The sequence below is a fragment of the Gracilinanus agilis genome, chromosome 1, assembly GCF_016433145.1.
Source record: "Gracilinanus agilis isolate LMUSP501 chromosome 1, AgileGrace, whole genome shotgun sequence".
Lineage (NCBI taxonomy): Eukaryota > Metazoa > Chordata > Mammalia > Didelphimorphia > Didelphidae > Gracilinanus > Gracilinanus agilis.
Window position 1 is genome coordinate 216237669 of NC_058130.1, and position 23913 is coordinate 216261581.

General features: G+C 35.2%; 1 pseudogene; it reads left to right on the plus strand.

The window, feature by feature from the left end:
• The first annotated feature begins 23375 nt into the window (after positions 1–23375).
• LOC123232748 lies at positions 23376–23471 on the plus strand (annotated as a pseudogene).
• The last annotated feature ends 442 nt before the right edge of the window (positions 23472–23913 follow it).

Sequence of the window (23913 nt, forward strand, 5' to 3'; positions counted from 1 at the left end):
CATCAACAACAAAAACAAAAATGATACCACCACCAATGAAGGCCTGGGAGTCTAGAGCTATGCCCTTTAGTTCTGACCAGACTACTGGATAACTCTGTTCCCTTGATTAATCCACCTTAACACTTTGTTTCTCACTTTTCTCATTTACAAAATGGAGAAATTAGAATAATTATCTCTATGATCTTTTTTAGCTAAAATTTTTTGTGATTCTACTTCATATCAGGGCGGAGATTTCCATATTCTTGGAAGGTGATGACTAACACATAGTTAATAATTTTTCTACAGGTTAAGTCAAATATTTCATGCAAGAAACTCTAATCCATAATGAAAAATTGTCTTCTCCAATATGAGCTTTTTTTCTTTGCATTTAGGTACCATAATTGGCCCAATTCATTAAAAAAACAAAACAAAAAAAAACCTTACTTTCTATCTTGGAATTGATGCTAAGTGTTAGTTCCAAGGCAGAAGAATGGTAAGGGCTAGGCAATGAGGATTAAGTGACTTGACCAGGGTCACACAGCTAAGAAGTGTCTAAGGCCAGATTTGAACCCGTTTTTTTTTTTTTTCCAATTCAAAGTCTGGCACTTGTTGTATTTCAGAAGCTGTAAAATGCCAGGGATCTGTAACAATCAGATCTCACTATTCTTTTGGTCTAAGGAAAGGACACCCACACCCACAAACAGACTTGACTGAAGGGAGGGGCCAGATCTTGCTGAGTGCTCCTTTACTTCCCCCCTCCCACCAAGCAGTTAGAAAATCAGTTACAATATGGAGGTTGATCTGGTATCTTCTGGGGTCAGACAGTGGACTAGCAAGGACTAAACTCCTAAAGCTGATAACTCTCTCTAAATTATTTCCCCACAGGACTGAATAAGAGAGAACAGGAGAAGCCTGATGTCTTTGAAGCTTTAAGGCACAGAGGAAAGGTCTTACTTTTGGGCTATAAGGAAGGAGGAACTCAGCTTAAGGAAGTTTTGAGTATTTCCCTAAATATAGCCAGACACTGCTCCCAGTTGATTAAAAGTTTAATGATACGTGGGGAATGGGAAGAAAGGAAGATCAAATAAGGATAGATAAGGTCTGGGAAGCCCTCAAACTGTTATATCCAAGCAGCACCTCCCCCCAAAAGGGAAAGGTAACATATAACTAGTCTGCTCTCTAAGCCTATAAATAATCTCCTATATCTAATAACTAAATAGAGATAACTGTGATGTAGTTGAATGTGAAATCAAAGTAAAGCAAGTTGGCAGCTAGGAACTAAAATGGCTTTGTTCAGATTCAAGCCTCTAGCCCCCAATAACTACCAGGACCTAGGACACAGCAAACAGAGTAACCTGCTTACTCCAAACCCAGGATCCAACTCCCTTTAACTGCCCCCTCTCTCAGAGTTTTCAGGGGGCCCTCTGGAATTCTGAGCTGTGGCCTGATTCCCTCTCTGCAGCTACAATTCCACTCTTCAATCTGAATCTCACACACTCTATCTGCTGAGCCACCTAACTGCCCCCAACCAAATTAATTTTGTGATAGAAAGAAAACTAGCTCTGTAATCAGACAGAGGACCCAAGTTCCATTCCCATCTCTGATGATTCCTATCTCTGTCATTCTGAAGAGGTTGCAAATTCAGTAAGCCTCAGTTTCTCCATTTGTAAAATGAAAGAATTGGACTAAGTCAACTCAGGTCTCTTCTAGCTTTAGATCTATGAGTCTGTGAATCAAACTAAAACATATTAATGCATGTTTTATGAACACATAATGGTTGAATTACAATCTGTGTTATTGGGAGGTATTAAGGGTGGGCTAGAGGCTAGTATTCTGTTAGTTCAAGTTCAATGTTGGGATGAAATTAAATAATTGAATGGTTAATAAAAGGAATTTAACATAGCCTAACATAGCAAGGATATTCAACAAAGACACAACAACAGTTTCTACAAGCATAGTTGTCTTGGTCCATATGGAAAAGGGTCTGGTCAGCCAACCAGGGGAGTGAGAACTCTTGTGGTATTCAGATATCCACCAAGTCACAAGGATTCTAACCCCATTTAAGTGGGATCTTTTGTTCGTCCAGATGACCAGGAAGCCACATCAAAACATCTGGATGCCATTAGGAGGAGGCAGGCAGCTTGAACCTTGCCACACCCAGGGGTAAATCAAATCTTGGTTTTATCACTTTTTTTCTAAACTATATTGAGGTTGGGGTTCAGGCAAGGGTGGAAGTAACCAGGTAGCTATTGGTTTTGTCACAAGGGGGTATCGAGATCCACGAGAACATAAAGGCTTTAGAGTACAAATATAATGAACATTTATTACCTGTTTTATGGAGATCATGAAGATAGTCCCATGGTTAGGATGCTAGACTTGAAATAAGGAAGATTCAGGCTCAAATCAAACCTCTGACACATTGAGTGATGCAAGGCCAGTCACTTCACCTCTATGTGTCTTTCACAATTTTCTAAAATTATTTACTAAAGGAGAAGCTTAAGTTTCGACAGGAATGATTTGTAGGAGAAGAAGAAGTTTTCCATGCTGAGCAAATCACAGATCCTTTGATTGTGGAAGATATTATGCTAAAGACAGGGGATGTACAAAGTTGAGATAACCAATCATTCAACCAAAACAGTAATTCAATACTCGCTACGTGTGGGTCCTTCCTCTAGTTTCTGGGAATACAAAGACAAAAATAAAACTGCCCCTACATTCTATAGGGGAGATAGCACACAAATACCCAAGTATATAAAAACAAGATACAAAATTAATGTTCCTTTTTTTTTTTTGGAGGGAAGGTACACAAACAAGGAATGAGGGCTCAGAAAGGGAATTATTTAGAAAATGGTGTTGAGGCTGAGATAAAACAGTCTCTTCCTTGATATAGTTTACAGTCTAACAGGAAAAAAGACATAAATAATTCTAATATAAGATAATATATGTGTATGAGGGAGGTGCAAACAAAGTGCTATGCAAAGCCTAATATTAGGGCAGGCTTGTTAAAAGATGTTTTTGGAGAGTGTTGCTGGAGATTCTCCAGATACTTGTGCTTTCTTGAAACCTTTGAACTTTCACAGGCTGAGAATGAAGGCAATTTCAGTTGCTAAGTTCTTCCCTGGGATATTTGTTAATGTGAGAGATCTACTTGCATTTGGAGGGCATGATTTCTCCCCAGCTGTTTTGCAGTCAAACTGTTCAAGAGACAATGTACTGTGTTCAGACAAGCACAGAAGGTTCCTGAACTTGTCACTTGTTTTCTGCTGCTGTTAGCTCAGATTTCAACTTTAATCACTCCAGGGACCTGACTCATCTGGCTTAGCTGCCCTATCTCACACTAAGGTGTCTCAGGATGCATGAGGGGATGTGCTTTGCAACCTCGTGGGATTGGATTAGAAGTCAGCAGTAGCAGAAGCTTCCTCTCTTCAAATATATATTTTTCTCTATTATTTTTCAGGGCAGGAATTTTCTGCTTCCCTGGGATGAGTTTGTTTGGACATCAACAAAACCTATCATGTGTTAGAAATCATCTATTGACTGTACAATCTATATTGCACTGGCTATCCCTCATGCCTGAAATTCTCCTCCTCATCTCTGCCTTCTAACTTCCTTTGAGTATCAGATAAGATTTCATCTTCTGCAAAAAGCCTTTCCTGGTTCTCTTTGATGTTAGTACCTTCCTCTGATATCATCTCCCTTTTTTCTTCATGTATCTTGTTTGTATAAAGCTATTTTCATGTTGTCTCCCACATTAGACTAGGAGCTCCTTGATGGTACGTACTATTTTTTTCATTCTTTTATATCCTCAGTGCTAAGCATAGTGTTTGGCACATGATGGGCATTTTTAAGTCTAGGATCTTCAAGGGATTCATTGATTGAGACACCTCCTCAGCTTGTTAAGGTATCAAGGTTAAAATGATATTAAATGCAGGAAGTCTTGGGTTCAAATGTGGCCTCAGACACTTCCAACCTGTATAGATCTGGACAAATCACTTAATCCCAATTGTGTAGTCCTTAATACTCTTCTGTTTTGGGTACTGAGTATCCATTCCAAGACAGAAGGTAAGGGTTTAAAAAGAAAGTGAGATTGAAAGGTTCTTTAGGCTAGCACTGGAAGCCACCAAGTTGTGGGGCTGTCTACAGGCCATAATTGAAGGGTGAATTAGACAGATTCCCTTAGTTTCCAAACATCAACTATATTAATCAAAATTGGGTTTGGAATTCTATCATGATCACTAGCTTTTTGAGTTGAAGATTTTCTTTCTTTAAGAGCTCCATTTGGAAATATAAACAAACTGACAAACCCTGAGGAGTCCCAACTTAAGCCATTGTCAACTAACACTTTAATTAGCAATTAACACCTTAATCAGAGATTTGTTTGTAATTTTGGGCCAGCTGTCACCAAGAATGGGATACAGGAGGCAGACAGCCAGTCATATAAACTGGGAGGAAGCAACGAGAAGGAATAAAATACTGACTTGACATTTTTACCAAGCATTGGTCCCACAGTTGATACACTCAGGTGAATACCCGCAGGCATTCTGTTCCCACATGGTTGTAGTCACCTTTAATCTCTAACTCTTGCAACAAAAATTGGCAAAAAGTAGTAAGGAATATCAGAATATTGGTGTTAGAAATATATAAGGAAGAAAAGGAGAAAATATGTACAACAAATCCCTGAACACTTTTAATGAAGCTTTAAAAACAAATTCCAGAATGTACCCATACCACTGGCGTCTCCGGCACACAACTGTCCCTTTGTATCTGCCACTAGACTTTCCCTAGTTCCCATGACACCGCGAGATTTCTCAGGCTCTCTTAGTCTGGCAAGAAGCAAAAGTACTTCTTGGAACTTGAGATGCTTTATTGGAGAATTAAGAGAAGGAACAATAAACAAACCCAAAGTATAGAACTGCCCTCTATTTTGGACCAACACAAACAACATTACTAATTGTGCTTTTGCTCTATCCTTTCCATACTAATATGAATTTGCAAAGCCTAATAGTTAATTCATTTATCCAGGTATTAACTTAGTTGAAGCTGTTCTGTTTAGGTAAACTCAACATTACTCCTCATACGAATCATTTCTGCGTGAAAGAAGGAAAGAATGGTGCTTAGGAATTCAATTAGACAAATTTTTAGTAAATGTCTGGCACCAGTTAGGGAGACAATAAATACTTATTAATTCCCTACTATTTCTTAGGCTCTATTCTAACCACTGGGGATATAATGAGAAGCAAAAAGATGATCAGTCTGAAGCTCTTGGCCAGTGTAGATTTGAATGTGAAAAATTCATAGAGGTTCTTTTTGAGGAAAAAAGGGAAACTTGATTATCAAAAAATTAGCGGACTAGTTCCAGGGAGGGTCTAGCCCTTTGCAGCAACTTTTATTGGGAGAATTTGTATGCCCAGACTCAGGGAAATGGGTCAGGGGTTTCCTGGAACAGCTAGAAAAACAGGATGCTTGGGGTTGGCCCCTTCTACATGCTCAGAGGATAGTCTGAAATATTGCTACCTGCCAAGGTGAAGGGGAAAATCAAGATGCAGTTGCCCCCTCCTATGTGGTCTAAGCACAGCCTATGTTGGTTGTAGGTATGAAGGGGACAGTCATATCAAATCTGTGCTCCGAGTTTATGGTTTAGTTGAAGACAACACGAAACAGCTATCTACAAAGAAGATATAAACAGGGTTAATAGGAGTTAATCAAAAGACCAAAGGGACCATCATTTAAGGAAGAACCAGGAAAGACTTCCTGTAGAAGATGGGATTTTATTTATTTAATCAAGAGGCAGAGATAAGGAGAGGGAGGATTCCATGTTTGCAGGTGGAATAACCAGTGAAAATGACCAAAAATCAGGCAATGTAGTATTTTAAAGGAATACAAAGGCAAACGATAAAATGAATGCTTGTCTTCTACTGGGATTAAATGAAACACCCTGGACTCAGTTAATACAAAATAAATGCAAAGTAATTTCAGGTTTGGAACAAAACACTAACATCTGAGAGAAATTAGGAAAGACCTTATGTAAGAGGAAATGCATGACTTTGTGCATAAAGTAGTTGATGAGAGATAGAGTGTCATGGGTAAGAGACAGCATAGGAGACCAATTTGGCTGGAACTTAAAGACTATGAATGAGAATAATGTGGTCAGTCTGAAAAGATAGGTTGGAGTAAGATTGTGGTAAAGTGGATAAAGGGCTAGATCTGGAAGCAGGAAGACCTGAGTTTAAATTCAGTCTCAGACACTTACTTGCTACATGATCCTGGAAAAGTCATTTAACTTTTATCTCCCTCATTTTCCTGATCTATAAAGCGGAGATAAAAATAGCACCTTCCTCTCAGGGTTGTGGAGAGGCAAATATCTTGACCCTTGTCTGCTTTCAGTTTCCTCCTCTATAAATAGGGATAATAATAGTAATAATAATAAATAGGGAAAATATCCTTCCCCTTGGAGTTGTAAGGATAAAGTGAGATAATATTATTAAAGTACTTTATAAACTGTAAAGTGCAATATAAATTCTAGCTAGTATAGCTATTAAAAAATCAAGTAGAGGCATTTGTATTTTATCCTATAGGCAAATGGAAACAACTGGAGGTTTTTGAATGGAGTGGACTGATCAGACCCATTTTGTAAGGATATTAATTTAGCATTATGTGAATAATGATAGATTATAGGGTTGAGAGTACAGAAATAGGGAAACTAATTAGGAAACTAAATAGTTCTGGTTAGAGAAAATGAAGTCCTTAACTAGGGTGATGGCAGTATAATGGGAGAGAAAGGGAATCATGTTGTGGAGAAACAATTGTCAAGGATTGGCAGCAATTGGATATGGATATGAGAAAGTCAAGGAGTACTTCAGTTAAAACTAGGTGACTAGAGAGATTGTGACTTGTACTTGTCAGCCATTGGCATACAAAGAGTTGATCACAGAATCAAAGAATCTCTCAGGTGGAAGGTGACTTTGGATTGTCTAGGCTGATTTGTACTTGTTCAAGAGTTCCCTCTACAGCATCCCCAATGACTTTTTATTGATCTTTCTCTAAAAGACCTTTAGTCTTAGCCATCAAATGTTAATAATGACATTGCAATGTTTTGATGCTTTTTTCCATAAAATACGTTTCCAAATGAACTTCATTTTTGAGTTTGGGAGATGCATTTTAAGAATTGATGAAATGATCAGTCTATTTATCTAGTTCTCTAATGTTAAGCAGTTACTATTCTCTAAATAGATAATGGTATGATAAATATTAGTACCATGACACCATGAGATAAAATAAAAATCTTAACATCTTACTCAGCTATATTTCAGCAGATTTTATTGAAGGATATGGTTCAGTGTACTATCAGATCCTTGAATGGCAGGATGAAGTAAAGAGTAGACAAAGGAGCCCCCAACTAATTGTACCTGAAAAAGAATCCACTCTACGTTATGTCCAACTAATTGTCATCTAGTCTTTGCTTGAAGAGCTTCAGCAACAGAAATCCCAATACTTCCTGCAGCACCATATTCTTCTTTCAGTAACTCTGATTTTTAAGAAGTGTGTATCTATATTTGTTGTTGTTCAGTCATTTTCAGTCATGCCCAACTCTTCATGATTCCATTTAGGATTTTCTTGGCAAAAATACTGGAGTGGCTTGCCATTTCTTTCTTCAGCTCATTTTATAGATGAGGAATAGATATAAGCAAATAAGGTTAAGTGATTTGCCCAGGGTCACACAGCTAGTAAGTGTCTGAGGCCAGATTTGAGCTCAGCAAATCTTTCTGATTCCAGGTTCATAACTCTAGCCACTGAGCCACCAGCTTCCCCCAATATATCTATATCTATTTTTAGCTATGCCCAATTTATCTGTGTATGTGTATACACACATACAAACATACCTACCTACATATATATGTTAATTGCTCATATATCTTGATCAATAAACCATTATCAGAGAAATTTAATACAAACTCTCCCTTCACTCAACCAATTTACTTTTTTTGCTAGGTGCATTGATTTTGTTTCTGAAGCTTTCCAGTTTCATGCAATCAATTAGTTTTAAATCCCTTCGTTAATGATATTTTAATGTAATTTTTATTTAAATTTTTGCACTCAAAAGTGGCATGTCTTTTTTTGCATTTATTTGTGAAGTTTTTAAAGCCCTAGTACATTTTCAACTTTTACTTTGGTATGACAGACTGATGAAAATTTCTATCTCCATTCAGTAATGACCAGAGATCTATCATATCAAACTTTTTTCAGGGCCTTACCTTTCTTTTTCTTTACCTTTTGGTGAGGTTTTTCTAGGTCTAAGAGGTCATTTACTGAAATCTTTAACTATTTTAATTTTATGGACTCTTTTCCCTTTAAAATATTTTAAATTTTCTTTTAATTAGTTTTTGTTCCAATTAGTGTACATATGTACAATAAAGTTATTAATTTATTGTCTGTGCAGCCTTTCAAGCATAACAGTTTCCCTATTTATGACTTTTAATCAAGTCTATTTTTGTTCTTTCCTTATCTGAAAAAAGGTTATTCTTTCACTTTTTAAAGGTTAGTTGAAAAGTAGATTTTTACTCTAGTTTCTTATTTTTAACCCTATGTGGATTTTTATATTTAAATATGTTTCTTGTAAACCACATACTATTGGACTCTAATTTCTAATCCACTCTCCTAACCTTTTCCTTTACAGGGAAATTAATTTATCTCATTTATATTCAAAGTTATCATTTTTAAAGTTTATATTTGCTTCCATCCTATCCTCATACTTTTTTCTTCTCTTTATCCTCTCTACCCAATCTTTATAAAGAAGGTAGTGAGAGAAGAATATCTTCAGAATTATTGATTTCTATGCATCTTCCCTGCTTTTCTTTTTTTCATTTTTACTAAGACTGACTAGAGGTCCTTATCCTTTCTTTCCTTTGAAATCCACCAGGCTCCTCACTTTGATTTATGCTTCTCACTCTTGGCACATCTGCAAGCTTGACCCTAGTTGGAGCTCCAGTAGAAATATATTGGCCCTCAACTCTGTAAACATGCTAGAAGGCTCTACAGGACTAGAGCCACAAAAGTATAATTTTAGCCCTGGTTAAAGGTCTTTGACTTGTAACACAGCTATAAGTCATAGCTCTATTCAATGCTTTTGAAAGTTTCTGCTCAGGTCTTTCCAGTTGGCTCCCCTTCCCCATCTTTCAGTCCTATCTATTTTCCTGTACAAGAAAAATATATCAACTTTAGTTTCTCCTTGGATTTCTCCACTCATTTTCATGCTTTCTCTTGATCTTTTCTGGAGTCACTGTGTGAGAGAGTTAAATTGTATTGCTTCCTCTATGAAGCTCCTTATGAGCTTGAACTCTTAAAATCACCATTTCTTGCATGTAGTCCATTATTTATAATAGAGATAGTTATAGCTCTCATTTATGTAGATTTACAGTTTACAAAGTATTGCCTTATATCTCTTATAGAGAGCTTTAGGGAGATTATATAACTTGTCCAGAATCAGAGTCATCATTCAGACCCAGATTTCCTGAAGCATTCTATCAAGTGGAAAAAGTATAGGACCAGGTACTAGATGAAGCCCATACCAGGTTATTGAAAGTTCATGATTTTTTTCACTTAGACTAGAGCAATTATTTACTAAAATGTAGTTTTAACATTTTAAAATATGTTCTAGTTCAATAGTAATTTTTATTACATTTAAATTATAATTTTGATTTCATTATCCATTTTTATCATAGTTAATTTTGGGGGAAATTAATTAAAATTTAAAATTATTTTATTGATAAGTTTTTTAAACTTCAAAACTACTTCTAAATATAACATTTCTTTTTCATCCCAATGAATCCTGCCTTTTAATAAAGAAATTTAGGCTAAACAAATCAACAAAATTCCTTTGTCCAGCAGTAATTCAGCATCCTGCAACTGGTTTTCCACCACTCTACAAGATCAAAACTAGTCATTGTTATTAATCTCAGTTCAGTTATATTTTAGTTTTATTTTTTATAATATTTTATTTGCTATTCTTTTGATTCTGCTTTGCTGGCCCTACACCTGTTCTTTCCCAAATTTTTCTGAATGTCTCCTATTTGTTATTTTTATGACAATAATATTCATTCATATGCCAGAGTTTTTCCCACCTACTTCCTAACAAGTTCTTACTCTTCCTTTCCTTTCCTTTCCTTTCCTTTCCTTTCCTTTCCTTTCCTTTCCTTTCCTTTCCTTTCCTTTCCTTTCCTTTTCTCTCTACCACAATGATTGTCAACATGAACATTTTCTTACTTAATAGACCTTTCTTTACCTTTCTTTCTGTCACTGGCCTGGGATACATGCCTAACCATGAGATGGCTAATTCAAATGGTCAGAACAATTTAGTGATTCCTCATGTCACTCAATCAAGCCCATTTACTAACCCCTTCTGTCAGGTGCTATACAAACCACTGTGTAGGCATTTAAATAAAAAAGTCAGAAATTCTCTGTATCAAGGAATTTACAGTCTGATAAGCCATAATTGTAAATTATTTTCCAGAACAGTTAAATTTATTCATAGGATACTTGTTGTTTGCCTGTTTTCTTATTGATAATCTTAGTAGTTCTAGAATTTTGTGAAATATTAGAAGACATGCCTAAGATTTTGAATTTCCAAGTGGCAGGAATTATGTATTGAACTGCATCTCAATTTTTCTGCATTAAATCTAGCATGATACTTTAGAAAAAGAAATACTTAATACCTTTTTAATAGACAAAAAAAATTTGGGGGGCAGCTGTGTAGCTCAGTGGATTGAGAGCTAGGCCAAAGACAGGAAGTCCTAGGTTCAATTCTAGCCTCAGACATTTCCTTGCTGTGTGACCCTGGACAAGTCACTTAACCCCCATTGCCTAGCCCTTACCTGTCTTCTGCCTTAGAACCAATACATAGTATTGATTCTAACATGGACGGTAAGGATTTTTTAAAAAGTTAATTTTCTTTTTAGAAATATGAAGCATGTAAGCCTAGAATTGTCAGAGAACTAGAATTGGATCAAAATTACATTCCTCCTTTTCCCACCCAAAACGTAGATTTAGTGTCATCGTATTCAGAAGCATGTTGGTAAATGCCAAACATTTTTAGTTTTCCGTATTATTAACATTTTTTCCATCACATTCTTGTACTGTTTGCTGATTTCTGAAGTATAAATGTTAGTACTTCAAATGAGCTCTAGTATATACAATCAAATATGAAATGAAAAAAATTTATAAAACAGCACAGTGTCTGGCACATAGTAGATGCTTTATAAATGTTAGTTATCATTGGTCATTGTTATCATCATCATCATCATCATCATCATCATCATCATCATCATCATCGATAGAAGCATTGTTAATATACCCTGGCATGTATTTTATTTTATCAGTACAGATTATTGGGCTTGGAGTTTGGACAAACATTTTGGTTGCTGTTCTGCTGACCACCAGGTGCGGTGCCTATATGATCACAAAGTTCTTGCAGGAAGGGATGCCCTGTGCATGTTTTAATCCTTTTATCTCTCTGTTCCTAGTACAATGCTTCACACATAATTGACTTTGAATTTTATTGCATTTGTGTATGGTTTTCCCTCTTAGATGTCAAGTTCCTCATATTTAAAGTATGGGTTTTGGTTAAATGATTATTAAAAGCTCTTTTAAATAATTTCCTCTTTGATTTTAGAGGTTTTGATTTTCATTGATTATAGAAATTCTTCAATTGATATGTCTATTAAAAGAGCAGGGCAGCTTGGTGGCACGATGGATAGAGTGCTTATACCGAAGTAAGGATGACTCATCTTCCTGAGTTCAATTCTGGCTTCAGATACTTATTAACTATGTAATCCTGGACAAATTACTCAGTCCTATTTGCCTCAGTTTCTTCATCTGTAAAATGACCTATAGAAGGAAATGGCGAACCACTCTAGGATCCTTGTTAATAAAATCCTAAATGGGATCAGGAAGCGTTGGACACAACTGAGATGACTGAATTACAAATTGAAGAGCATCAGCCTTGGCATCAGAAGTTCTGGGTTCTAATTCTGACTGTAACTGCATATCCACAGAGAAGCAAGGGGATATAGTAGAACAAACATTGGATTTAGACTCAGAGGACAAGGGTTCAAAACCCAACTTTTCCACTTAGTACTGGTTTGCTGTTGGGTAAGCTAATTAGACTATCTAGACAATAGTTTCTTAACTGTACAGTTAGGGGTGTCAGAATGAACCCTTGTAACTGCAAGGTAGTCCTTTATTCCTTCCTCCTAATTATTTATCTCACTCCCACCAGATCTATTCTAAACTTTTTCTTCCTTCTTTATTTGCCTCCCCAAATCTTCCTCCTCTATTGCCTCAGCTTAAGATTTTATCACTTTATTTTACTGGAAAAATTGAGACTATTCAATGTCAGCTCACTCTTCTCTCTGTCTCTTCATCTCAAAATCCTTTGACATCATCTCTTCCTTGCTTGCCCTTTCCCTCAGACTCTGACAAAGAGGTGATCCTTCTCCTTGACAAGACAGAACTCTCTTCATGTATACTGTCTTCTCCAGGAGATTGTATCTTCAATTGTACTTGCTCTCTTGAATCTTCAATATCTCCTTATCAACTCTTTTCTTATTTACTGCTTTTAAACTTGTCCAAGTCTGCTCATTCTAAATAAAATAAAACTCCATAAATCTCTTGCTAAATACCATCATGCCCTGAAAATATCCTTAGAGCTTCCCTTCCTTTTTCAGTCAAATTTCTTCAAAAATTGCCAACTATTATGTATACTTCCCTCTGTTCTCATTCCACCCAAACCCTTTGCAATCTGACTTCTGATTTCCTCATCACTCAATTAAAACTGCTCTCTTCTAAGTTTTCAGCATTATCTTAATTTCTAAATCCTATATATTTTTTCTCAGTTTTATCCTTCTCATCCTATCTGCCACATTTGATGCTTTTGATCACTGTCCTCCTGGACCCTCTCTCCTCTATGGGTTTTAATGACACTACTATTTTTTACTTGCTACCTATTCAACTATTCTTTCTCAGTCTTCTTTGCCAATTAATCATAAATATCATGCTCCTTAACTGAGAGTTTACAAGGATTCCATCCTCTTCCTTGGTAACTTCTTCAGATTACTAGAGTTTAACTATCATCTCTATGCAGATCATATATATATATATATATGTATACAATATTATTATTGATATATATTTATATATCATCATTGTAAATAATATTTATTATATATAAATATTTATATAATATTTAAAATATATTTATATATCATCATTATAAAATAATGTTTATTAAATATGTATAAAAACTTATTGTCATTCAGTCACTCATTTATGTCTGACTCTTTGTGATCCTGCAGATGATACTGTCCATGAGGTTTTCTTGCCAAAGATACTGAAGTATTTTGAAATTTCTTTCTCCAGTGGATTAAGGCTAACCGAGATTAAGTGGCTTGTCCAGGATCACACAGCTAGTAAGTGTCTAAGGTTAGATTTCAGCCCAGGACTTCTTGAGTACAAAAAGGTCCAGCACTCTGTCATCCAACTGCTTCATGCATACATACATATACATACATGTATTTATATGTTTATATATGAACAAACATACATGTTTAAATGAATACACACACACACACATATATAGGTATATATCACATATACACTCTGAACTTTAGTTCCATATTATTAATTACCAATTAGACATTTCAAACTGGATATCCTGGAGACATTGTTTTTAAACCCTACCTTCTGTTTCATAATCTACACTAAGTTCCAAAATTCCAGGCAGAAGAACAGCAAGAGCTAAGCAATTGGGGATAAGTGACTTGTCCAGGGTCACATAGGTAGGCAGTATCTGAGGCCACATTTGAACCTAGGGCCTCCTGATTCCAGGCCTGTCCTTTCCTAGAGATACCTTAAAGTCAAAGTCCCATTTTTCCTTTAAAATGACACTCAAATATCTCCCTCTAAAGGTAGCCTTTCTTGGCACCTCCTCACCACCCCAGGTGCTATTGCCTTCCCTTTCAAACTATCTAATATTTAACTACTTTGTATAGATTTTATGCATTTATCAACTTTTTTTGTTTTTCATATATGCATATAAATGTATACATACATATATGTATGTATGTGTCATTGATATCAGCTCTGTATCTATTACCTTAGGGTCTTCTCTCTTGGCTCCAATGTCCTCTTCTGAAAAGGAAAGAGTATAGAATTGGATGATCTTTAAGGTCACGTTTAGCACTAATGAGCTATGATTTAAATCATTTTATAACTTAGTTCATTTTGCCTAATTTCAAAAGTGATTATCTTTGGCGTGACAGTATATTCATCAAGTTGAAGATGGCTTGATGTTAAACCCCAATATTTGACTTCATAATGGAAAAATCAAGCTAATTGCTACCAGTGACAGTAATAATATATTTCAAAAATAATTTAAAAACTAGAAAGGCATAAAAATAATTACTTGTTTTCAGCATGCTCAGTAACATGAACAGCATCATATAGCATATGCCAGAGGACTTTGATTTCCGATGCATCTGACATTGATGAGGCTAGACAAACAAAGAGTGACAAAAACAGCCAATGTCAAGGTATTTTTGAAAAGAACTTCTGAAAGGCAACTGCCACAAGAGACCTAGTTTATCAGATCAATTGCTTGATATTGACCTGTCCTTAGTAGATGGGCTTGAGTCTTTTGCTTTTTTTTCCCTGTAAAGAACCCTGAGTTAATTAAATGTTAATTTGAGCAGGTACTGACTTCTGACTCTTTCAAATAGACAATAAGAAAAGGGAAAAGGAAAAGAAAAGAAAAATAGAACAAATTTAATTGTGTCTTGAGAATATCTTGAAATGTTTCAGATTGTGTGATAACCTGTGATTAACAAGGCATTTTCTTTGTCATACTTTGTCATTAATTTGACTAGCTTAGTCATTAATTTTTGTATTTTGTGATCTAAAGAATTAAAAGGTGCAGAGTAAATAAAAGCCTAGTATTCTTATATTGTCTGCCTTATTATTCACTGTCACAGCCGTTCTCGCTCCATAGCATTTAACTCAAGGCTAAGGTGAAATTATACTATTCATTTTTCCTTATGACGACCATTTTTCTCCAAGGATAATACTCACACGAGCTGAATTTACTACCAGCAAACCTAAAGGCCAAGGACCTTTTGGATTCTCTGTAGCATAATATCTATTCATAGTCTGATGGCCCATTCTAGGAATAGAATTATCCTACTAATTTTGATTAGGATACAAAGCAAAACGTCTCTGAAGGCTTCAGCTGCATTTTAAGTTCTAGGGTGCATAATGCTTTGGAATCAGACTGTTCTCCATTATTTTTTTTGGGGGGGGGAATAGATGAACTTGTTTTCTTGTGAATACCTCTATTAAGGAGCTACAGAAAATATGAATGTAGTACTAAGACCATCATTGGATTTGGAATCAGCAGACCTGGACTCTATCCCAATACTTCTAGTTACTAGCTGGGTGACCTTGGGCAAATTCCTTAAACTCTTGTCCCTAGTTCTCTCCTCAGTAAAACGATGGGTTTGGGTTAAAGGACTTACACAGGTGCCTTCTAGCACTAAGTCTATGATGCTATGATCAGCTTTGAAGGTATATCCCAATGACATTCAGCACACAGACAGCTCCAGTCCTACAGTGTGAGAGATATGTCTAAAATGACGACTCTGATATCACAGAAGACCCCGATATATCAGAGAATTATTTATAGTGTCAGACTGGTAGGGATGGATGAACCCTTAGAAATGATCTAGTTCAAGTCTTTCATTTGACAGAAGAAATTAAAGTCTCATTTCAGTAAAATGAATTTATCCAAGTTCACACAGCTTGTTAATTAACAAAGCCTGGAAGAAGGATGTGCTGGTAAATGTTTAAAAAACTATCGTTGAAAAAATGTGCATATAATACAGTTTTAAGTTTAATTACACTATTAACATTTCCCCATATCTTTATTAAAACTAGACTAAATGATAAATAAAACTCTGATTTGTATTTTTTCCATATTGAGGAGTAAATTACTAACAGAAAAAATTCAACAATCAGCTCTTTTTAAAACTAATTAATTAATTAATTATAATAAAATTCCCAGGCATCTCTCATTCTCTTTCCCCTCCCCCCCCCATTAGAGAAGGCATCATTTAACAAAAAGAAATATAAAACTATCTTTGGTTGTTTGTATTTATCTGTCCTTTCTCTGGAAATTAATATATATGAATTATTCTTCAAACAATATTTCCACCCCTATATATAATGTTCTTTTGGTCCTGCACATTTCACTCTTCATAAATTCATATAGGTCTTTCCATAACTAAAAAAATTAACCTGTTTCTCATTTCTAATGTGTATTATATCACAATCATATGTCACAACTTGTTTAACCATTCTTCAGTTAATATACATCTCCTCATTTTCCAATTTTTCTCACCACAAAAAGAGCTGCTATAAATATTTTAGAACATGTAGTTTATTTTCCTTCACCTTAGGAAACAAACAGGATCATGATATTGCTGAGCCTAAGTGTATACACAGTTTCATAACTCTTTGGTCATAATTCTAGTTTGCCCTACAAAATTATTGAATCAATTCATAGTTCCACCAACAGTATATTAGTGTCCCCATTTTGCATCTCCCTTCCAAAACTTGTTGTTTTGCCCTTTTATCATTTTAGCTACTCTGAGTTATGAGATGATATCTCAGTTATTTTGATTTTCATTTCTTTCATCAGTAATTATCTATAGCATTTTTCTTATAGTTATATATAGCTGTGATTTCTTCATCTAAAAACTGTCTATTGAATGGCTCATCATCTTTTATATTTGACAAAATTTTCTATAAGTTTTATTTTATTTTTTCCATCTGTTTTAGTTACATGTAGAAACAATTTTTGACAGCTGTTTTTTGACATTTTAGAATTCAAAGTTTCTCCCTTCTTCCCCTCCATCCAGTGCCTAAGGTGTAAATAGTCTGAAATAGGTTATATCCAAACTTTCCTGTAATACATATTTCCATATTCATCATGCCAAGATAGAAGTCCCATGCCACACATAAAATATAGATCTCATGAAAGAAATATAGAGGAAGATGGCAGGCTTTGATCTTCACTCAGTCTTCTTTGTCTGTGAATAGCATTTTCCTCATGAGTTCCTTGTGGTTAAATTGGAGGCTTGGTTTACTGATAATGGTTTAGTCCTTCACAGTTGATCATCATTTGATATTTCTGTTACTGAATAAATTGTTCTGGTTCTGCTCATTTCACTATTTCTCTTTGCATCAGTTCATATAATATTTCCAGGTTTTTCTGAACTCATCTCGTTCATCATTCCTAATAAGATAAGAGTATTCCATTTACCCATATACCACAACTTATTCATCCATTACCCAAATATTAGACAACCCCTAAGTTTCCAATTCTTTGCCACTATGAAAAAAGAGTTGCTAATACATTTTGGTAGGGGTAGGTCTTTTTCCCTTATCTCTTATCTCTTTGGGATATAAACCCAATAGTAGTATTATGGGATCAAAGGTTATGATTTTTTATGGCTCTTTGAACCTAGTTCCATATTTTTAATCAAAATTGTCATATGAGTTTATGGTTCTACAGTGTATTAGCATCTCAGTTTTTCCACATCTCTTCCAACATTCATTATTTTCTTTTCTGGTCATGATGCTAGTCAATTTGGTTGGTATGAGGTGGTTTTAATTCAAAGTTGTTTTAATTTGCATTTCTCTAAATAATAGTAATTTGAAGAATTTTTTTCATGACTTTGAATAGTTTTAATTTCTTCCTCTGGGAGCTGCTTGTCCATATCCTTGTATTTTTATACATTTGAATTAATTCTCTATATATTTGATAAATGAGTCTTTTGTCACAGGTACTTTTTATTGGATTTTTTTCAAATTTGTTGTTTCCCTTCCAATCTTAGTTCCATTGCTTTTATTTGTACAAAATTTTTTTAATTTCATGGAATCAAAATTATCTATTTCATTTTTCATAATGTTCATAATGTTCTCTGTCTTATTTGATCATAATTTTTCCCTTATCCATAAATCTGAGAGGTAAGCTTTTTTATGTTTCCCTAATTTGTTTATGATGTCATTCTTTATTTCTAGATCAAGTATCTATTTTGACTTTACCCTGGTGTATGGTGTGAGATGTTGGTCTATGCCTAGTCTCTGCCATACCGTTTTCCAGTTTTCCCAGCAATTTTTGTCAGATTGTGAGCTTTTTTCCCCCAAAGCTTGAATCTTTGGGTTTGTCAAATATTAACCATTATTAAGAATAAATATTAAGTTGTTGTGGATATTACATTAACTGCCATATATTGATTGCCTAAATCAAGTGATGGTGAACCCTTTAGAGATGGAGTGCTGGGCCCCACCCCTATCCTACTCCCTAGACCAGGTGCCGTGCCTGTCTTCCACCAGAGACAGAGTGCTGTGCCCTGCCCTTTCCACCTCACTCCCCTGCCCCCCCCATTACCTCAGACAGGGGAGAGAGCAAGCACTCTCATTGGGCTTCTGGGTAGAGGTGCAGGTGATGAGGGGAGGAGGAGGAGGAGATTGGCCCCAGCACTCTGCTCCTGTCCAGCTATGTGCCACGTTGTGAGCTATGCTTCCTTCAAATCTAGCTCCTCTCTGTCCCCACCACAGTAATCACTTCCACCACAGACTCAGCAGATTTCCATCTGTGCTTGCACACTTATGCAGTATGTGAGTTCCCTCCCCAGTGCTTTACCCCAGATAGTGATGGGAGGAAATACTCCCACTGGGCTGCTGGGTAGAGCTGTGGGTGAAGTGAGGAATGTGCTCAGGTGTGTGGAGAGGGGAAGGAGAACAGCTCCAACCTCTTCCTCTGACGTTCTCTTAACAAACTCTGGAAGGAGACTGTAGACATGCCCACAGAGAGCCCTCTGTGTGCCATCTTTGACACCTGTGCCATAGATTCACCATCACTGGCATAAACTATTCCACTGATCCACCACACCATTTCTTAGCCAGTACCAGATTGTTTTGATGATTACCACTTCATAGTACAGTTAGATAGGATAGCATAGTATAGATCTGGCCTTCTTCTTGTTTTTTTTTTTCATCAGTTCTTTGATATTCTTGACTTTTTATTTTTCCAGATGAAGTTTGTTGTTATATTTTCTAGTTCTATGAAATAATTTTGGGATAGTTGATTGGTATGGCATTGAATAGGTAAGTTAACTTAGGTAGGAATGCCATTTTTATTACATTGACTTGGCCTATCCATGAAGAATTAATGGTTTTTTTTTCCAATTGTTTAGATCTGATTTTTTTTGTGTGTTCATATGGTTGCTGGGTTCGTTTTGGTAGATATACCCCCAGGTATTTTATTTTGTCGAGAGTTATTTTAAATGGAATTTCCTTTTCTATCTCTTGCTGTTAGATTTTTGTTGGTGGTAAATAGAATTTACTGGCTGATGATTTATATGGATTAATTTTGTATACTGTGACTTTGCCAAAGTTGTTAATTATTTATATTAATTTTTGGTTGATTCTCAAGGAATCTCTAGGAATACAATTATATCATCTGCAAAGAGTAATAATTATTTTTCCACCTATTCTAACTCCTTCTTCTCCTATCTACAAATCTAATAACTAATGTGTTCACTGTTCTCATTGGCTTATGTTATTTTATGTCTAGGTCATGTATCCATTTTGATATTATCTTGGTAAATGTTATAAGATATTGGTCTACATATAGTTTCTCCCTTTTGTCAATCATTTTAACCAAATAGTAAATTCTTATCCCCAAAGTTTGGATCTTTACTTTTGTCAAATACAAGGTTACTTAACATTTTTACTACAGTTTATTCTATGTTTATTCTGTTCCACTGATCCAACTTCCCATTTCTTAGCCAGTTCTAAAGAGTTTTGATGATAGTTTTGATAATTAGTGCTTTATAATACAGTTGAAAATATGGAACTATTAGATGTATTTCTTTCATATTTTTTTCACTAATTCCTTTGGGAGATCTTTTGTTCTTCCACATAAATTTCATTATTATTTTTTCAAGTTCAATAAAACACATTTTTGGTAATTTATTTGGCATGGCATTGAATAAGGAAATAAGTTTAGGCATTGAATTATCATCTTGAATATATTGGCTCCAAATCCTCTAATTATTTAAATCTTACTTTATTTGTAAAAAAATATTTTATAATTATGTCATATACTTCCAGGGTTTGTTTTGTTAGATATACTCCTCAGTATTTTATTCTACCTATGATTATTTTATATGGGTTATCTCAGCACCTCTTTTTGCAGAACTTTGTTGATGATAGAAATGCTGATGATTTGTGTTGGCTAGTTTATTTTATATCTTGCTACTTTGCTAAAATTACTGATATTTTTCATTAATTTTTAGTTGAATCACTAGGATTTCCCATATAAGCCATCATATCCATATTACCTCTTTGCCCATATGATTCCAAACAGTTCTTGTAAGCCAGTTCAGACTGGTGTTTTCACACTGGCCTAACTTTTTCTTGCCATTTTGCCTTTGCTTTATTCACTCAGTGAAATTTATATAAAATCTTAGAATTAGAAACATTTCAACTTCAAAAAGGTTTATTAGATGCCTAGATTCACTAGGAAATTAAATAAACTGGAACCATTCATTCCTGAAGCATACTGGTTCAACAAGGTTTTGTGTACTATAGCAAGGGGAAACTGGGATATTAACATGACACTTTGTCTGTTAAATGATCACACCTGTGTTTACTAGATCACCACATCTGTGGTCGCCAGTCTTCCTTGATTTTTATATGTTTTTTCTTTCATGTCTTTTATGCATAAAATCTTAAAGCTAAATCTAAGAGCTTAACTACATCCATGTTACACACAAAATTATCTGCAAATGTGATTTCACTCACTTAGTTCCCTTTCTAAATGAGATACAAGTAGTTCTGCTGATTTCCACTAAAACTTGGATCTCAGAAGACATGGACACCAGGCCAAGTGACAAGTTAAAAGATAATGAAGATGAATTATGGATGTGCAACTGTTCAGATATAATACAAAGGACCTGCTCCAATTTTATGTTGGATCTTTCAGTGGGATATTGGGATGTCTTCCTGATATTAAATACAGGGAAATGTTAATTAACAAGAATGACAAGACAGTGGGATGTTATTTGACTAGAATTTCTGGTTAAATGGCTAGACTGGTTTATTCCTAGTCCACCAAATATGTCATGCATGTTCCTTTGGATCATGCCATTTCTGTCATGATTCCCATACATAAAATAACCTTTAAATAAATAAATAAACAAACAAATAAACAAACAGACAAACAAACAAACAAATAACAGCCAAACAATTAAACAATTAATTAATAAGTTAATGATCAAATAAATAAATAAATAAGTTGAATAAATGAATAATAATTAAATAAAACCAAGATATATAATATTTTGCCCCCATAATTCATCAGCTAAGTATGTTTCATGATAAATACTCTAGAACCAAAGTTAGTTATTAAATTTAAGCTCATTTCTGATTCCCTTTGCATTTCATTATATATTAAAAAACAAAACAAAACCATTACCTTTGATCTTAGAATCAATACGGTGTTTTGGTTTAAGGAAGAAGAGCAGAAGAAGGGCTAAGCAAGAGAGGTTAAGTGACTTGACCAGGGTCACACAGCTTAGAAGTATCTGAGGTCATCTTTGAACTCAGAACTTCCCATCTCTGGACCTGGATCTCAATCCACCAAATCACTAGCTGAACCCATGTTTCATTAACTATTACTCTGCTTTTTGTGTATACTTTCCTTTTAGTTCTTTTTCCTTTCCAGTACAGTGTTCAAGTTGAAGAGGGCTTATTGATTCCCTATGGATGGTAAGATCCTGATGGTATTATGTTTATTACATCAAGCCATGGAATATTACAGAGCATCCAGAAAAAGATCCAGAATCCCTCAAAGGAGTTTGGCCTGACTGTACACACTAGAATGGTCAAATGAATGAAGAATTTACATTGCCCAAATTATAAGATGCTTTTGGATGGATAACCTACATCATTTTTGTGTCAGCATATTTATAGCTAAGATAGCCAGTAAAGATGGCCAATAAGATGGGCTCAGAATTGAACAGGAATAAAAATACCATCACGAAACTGAAAAGCTCCTTTAATGACCTTAAGTTTTTCATAAAGACAAAGATCCATCTTTTTAATATTTTGTTATGTGACAATGAAACATAGAATGTGACACCTTATGAAGATTTAAAATAAATATCACAGAGAAGTTCACAAGGAGTGTGAGTAGGTTCCAAACTATAACCATAAGTAATTCTGAAGAATAGGAGGGTGGTTAACTTTTTCTGTGACACGAATGCTTCTGCCTCTCCAGTGAAGTCTATGGTCATAATATTGTTTTAAATGAATTAAATAAATACCTAAGACTATAAAGGAAACCAATCATTTGTGCATGTGTATATACACATGTGTGTGTGTGTATAAAAACAAAATGAATCCCAGAACCCCTATTATAAAGGAATTGCATGATAAGAAGAGATGTGCCATTAAAAGGGCATGTAGTAGAAAAGCCTGAGGCTGACAACCTGTAAGTTCTGGATTGATGTTGAAACAAAAGGAGCCACTCATAAGTCAATGAACAGTTAACAAAAGGAGATTTACTTAGCTATAACATTTCAAAGTTATAAAGTCATATAAAACTAGGGTAGACAGGCTGATCTCCACCTAGAAGCATATCTGACCAGAAAGGTGGAATCTGGTGACTTTTGTGGTCTTCAATCATTTACCAAGTCTGACAGGCATCGACCCCATGTGGCTGGGATCTTTTAACCCTCTTAGGTGACAGGAAAATCACCCAAACCTAGTCAGACATCATTAGGAAGCTGATTCAAGAAAGGTCCAGTTTGAGCCTCTTCCTATACCAGGGTCAATCAAGTTTTGGCTTCATTGCCTTTTAGGGGAAAATGCAGCCTAATCCTTCATGAGGGGGGTTGGGGAAGGGGGGAAAACTGGTCTTACCACAGGGACTGAGGGTGAGGGATGTCACGTAGAAATTTAGAATCTTCCACTGATGCTTTCAAGGTATTAGAAGAAAGTGAGGAAGACCTCTAACACATTGAGTAGATCCTTTATGGAGAAATTATGGGAAAAGAATTGCACAGGATGATCAGTCATGGATGGGTTTTGAGTTGCATTATTGTAAAGAATGCTACTTTAGAGGAGATCATAAGCTCATCTGAGACTCATAATAATCTTTATCTTTTCACATGTATACTTTCCCAAAGTTGTCAAACTGGAGGTCAGAATTTCTGAGTGGTACCCAAACCAGATTATAATGTACCTGGGGGTGGGAGGAAGAGTGTGAAGGAGCTCACTTGGTCAAGACTTGTGTTAAAATTAGAACAATACAGAGAAGATTAGCAAGACCCCTGTGCAAAGACAACCTGCAAATTTGTGGTGCTCCGTAAATTAAAGTGAATAAGTAGATATATAAATAAATACATGTAATTAGGAAATGTTTAATAAAAGAAAACTATTAAACCACATAGATGATGGGAATTGGTGGTTTTCTAAGTCAATTTGCATCTCAGGGATGTTTGAGTTCAACACATTTGATATATGGTATATTCGAATACATTTTATAAAACCCTGAATATAATTGCAACATTTTCAATGTTTATAGTTGTTTATAGTTGATATGTTTCCATAAAACTTTAAAGTTGTATCTATGATTTGTTAACTGCTAGCTCTTTATTCAGAAATACAACCTTTAATTACAATTGTGCTACTGTGCAAACACTTTACAATATGAATTCTAGAGAAAGATACTGACAAAATGGGAATATCACTTGTATGCAAATGAATGATTTAATGCACAAAATTAGAACTAACCAGGGGGCTCAGTGGATTGAGAGG